This window comes from Phyllobates terribilis, unplaced genomic scaffold (genome assembly GCF_046119375.1).
Source record: "Phyllobates terribilis strain yellow unplaced genomic scaffold, ASM4611937v1 Scaffold_4__5_contigs__length_816908805, whole genome shotgun sequence".
Lineage (NCBI taxonomy): Eukaryota > Metazoa > Chordata > Amphibia > Anura > Dendrobatidae > Phyllobates > Phyllobates terribilis.
Genome location: NW_027362764.1, coordinates 684262679 through 684266059, shown reverse-complemented (window position 1 = coordinate 684266059; position 3381 = coordinate 684262679). Strand labels below are relative to the sequence as shown.

At 49.2% G+C, this 3381-nt stretch overlaps 1 pseudogene; it reads left to right on the top strand.

Moving 5' to 3' along the window:
* Positions 1–557: 557 nt before the first annotated feature.
* LOC141268532 (5S ribosomal RNA) lies at positions 558–677 on the top strand (annotated as a pseudogene).
* The last annotated feature ends 2704 nt before the right edge of the window (positions 678–3381 follow it).

The window sequence follows — 3381 nt, the reverse complement described above, 5'->3', positions numbered from 1 at the left end:
TGCCCCCAGACTTGTCCGAGCGTTTCACAGGAGGTTTTCTGGTAAGCCTGGGCCTAGGGGATCCGGAGGATCCTCTTAGAAGAGGGGGTACTGTTACAACTCTCCTGTTAGGTTTTTTTTAGTTTGCTGGTCACATGACCATTTTGCCTATTTAATCCGGCTCCGCCCTCCTGGCTTTGCTGGACTTCATTTGTATTTACTACTGTTGAGCTAGCTTGTTGCTCTGTTGCCGTTCTCTTTTAGTTTTGCTAGGTCTTCTGACCCCTATGCCTTTTTGTTGTGTGTTTGTCTTTGACTGCTACTATTTCTGCTAGGAGGTGTCCAGCTTTTCCCAGTCTCTAGATCTTGTAGGGATCCCTACCTCACATCTATAGGTCTGCGTTCAGACTAGCCGAGGACTTTAGCGGGTCTGATCGCAGGATCAGGTTCCCCGTTACATCGTAGGGATCTAGTTTAGTTCTATTGTAGGGATAGATCTCCTTTCTTTCCATACTCTCTGTAGCAGATCATAACAAAGCGATCCTGAGAAAGGCTGGCCGGGCGATTGATCAAGCAGAGTCTACTGGCCATACCACCTTGGATACGCCCGATCTCGTCTGATCTTGAAAACAAAGCAGGGCTGGGCTCGGACAGTACTTGGATGGGAGACCACCTGGGAACACCGGGTGCTGTAGACCATTTTGATGACATTTTGCCCTACTGCCCAGCTCGGCTAGCATGGAACGGCGCCTTGCCGGACACCGACCTTAAGTAACTTAGATGATGGAAGCCCCAAGGACTATGAGCCAGTTGGCAGCTAAGTACGCTACCCGGGCCGCCTTCACGCAGGCCTGACACCGAGCTCCTTGTCACGGCTAGGAGTGCTTATTGACTCCGCAGCTCGCCGTGTGGAAATGATGGCGTTAAAAGCACCCGGGGCCGTGAAGGGGCCAGGCTTTCAGCAGGTGCCCAGGGAAGGTTTTGGATGCCGACCGCCTAGCGAGGGCCAGCAGAAGTAACATGTTTCTCTGCAAAGAAGCTTGTGTAACCAAGCCAGGCGGCTGACAAAGAGCTAACCTCAGTGCAAGGAAGGCAAGGAAGGAATTGGGGAGGGGGGGGTGATTCCTGCTAGGGCCCTGAAATCATAAAACAGGCAGAAGAGTCTGACGCATGGTGACGGAGAGGTTGTAGGGGCAGATATGGGGTGTTGTCACGTGTGAGCACGTGTGCATGCTGGCTTGTGTGTGAGAGTGCGCTTCCTAGGTGTGGCGCGCTGCAGACAGTCAAAGGGATTGTTCCCTTTCATTAAAAGTTAATCCCCGGCTGCAGGCTATTAGAAAGCAACTAACCGCGCTCTGCTCACCCTACCCGGGTCTACCGGTGAGTCTCGCCTCTGCTCCCGGCCTGTGGTATTGGCCGTGAAGCTGACGTTCCGTCGACAGCGCTGCAGCCGATCAGTGAGCTCAGTGGCTCTGAGTGGGGCGTTGTGTCTACAAGACCTTTTAAGGAAGCCAGCAAAAAAATTGAAGAGAAGGGAAAGCACAAAACCAGGGGAGGAGTCCTGAGGAGATAATTTGCATATTCCCACTGCATTTTTGGATAAGTGAAGAGTCTCCGCGAGCTCAAAGAACACTGGATTTTGGCTGTTGGAGCTGAAAAGAGGACATCGGTAAACCAGGGGAGGAGTCCTGAGGAGATAATTTGCATATTCCCACTGCATTTTGGGGTAAGTGAAGAGTCTCCGCGAGCTCAAAGAACACTGGATTTTGGCTGTTGGAGCTGAAAAGAGGACATCGGTAAACCAGGGGAGGAGTCCTGAGGAGATAATTTGCATATTCCCACTGCATTTTGGGGTAAGTGAAGAGTCTCCGCGAGCTCAAAGAACACTGGATTTTGGCTGTTGGAGCTGAAAAGAGGACATCGGTAAACCAGGGGAGGAGTCCTGAGGAGATAATTTGTATATTCCCACTGCATTTTGGGGTAAGTGAAGAGTCTCCGCGAGCTCAAAGAACACTGGATTTTGGCTGTTGGAGCTGAAAAGAGGACATCGGTAAACCAGGGGAGGAGTCCTGAGGAGATAATTTGCATATTCCCACTGCATTTTGGGGTAAGTGAAGAGTCTCCGCGAGCTCAAAGAACACTGGATTTTGGCTGTTAGAGCTGAAAAGAGGACATCGGTAAACCAGGGGAGGAGTCCTGAGGAGATAATTTGCATATTCCCACTGCATTTTGGGGTAAGTGAAGAGTCTCCGCGAGCTCAAAGAACACTGGATTTTGGCTGTTGGAGCTGAAAAGAGGACATCGGTAAACCAGGGGAGGAGTCCTGAGGAGATAATTTGCATATTCCCACTGCATTTTGGGGTAAGTGAAGAGTCTCCGCGAGCTCAAAGAACACTGGATTTTGGCTGTTGGAGCTGAAAAGAGGACATCGGTAAACCGCGCGCCTACTGGCGCGCGCATTTTGAAGCTTTTTTTTTAAGCTTTTTTCACTGTTTTCAGAACATTAACAATAAGAACATGGAAGAGTCCAGGAGCCATTTGGTGAGCTGCATATCCTGCTGCATGTTCACAGACTTGCCAGTGGAAAAGCCAAACTTCACATGCCAGAAATGCAAGCTTGTGTCCCTGTTGGAGGAAAAGTTGCGTAATCTAGAAGAGAGGTTAACTACCTTGAAAATCATTAAGGAAGGTGAAGAGTTCTTAGACAGAGCAGAATTATCTCTTCATGATTCAGAAAGAGAAGAAATTCGAACTGCACCTGACGAAACAGAGGAATGGAAGCATGTGACCCACTGAAGCAGGAGGATCGAGAGGCAGTCAGCACCCATACTGCTCAGGAACCAGTACCAGGCTCTCACGCAGGAGAACCATGAAGAAATACAGCAAAATAAGACTTTGCCAGCAATGAATAACCTTGTAAGCCCTCAGAATCCTCCTGGATGGAGAAAGAAGAATGTTGTGAAGAAAAAACGGAGAGTGGTGGTCATGGGGGATTCCCTGTTAAGAGGAACAGAGGCCGCTATCTGCAGACCAGACATAACCTCAAGAGAAATGTGCTGTCTTCCAGGAGCAAAAATTAAAGATGTGTCTGACAGGATATCAAGACTCTTCAGACCTACAGATCACTACCCATTCCTGCTAATACATGTGGGGACAAATGACACCGCAAGAAAGGACTTGGAAACCATCTGCAGTGACTTTGAAGACTTAGGCAAGAAAGTGAAAGAATTGGGAGCGCAGGTGGTCTTCTCATCCATCCTCCCAGTGGATGGCCATGGAACAATGAGGTGGAATAAGATTCTACAGGTGAACAACTGGCTACGTCGATGGTGCCGTCAACAAGGATTTGGATTTCTGGATCACGGAATGAATTACCTATACGATGGACTACTTGCTAGAGAT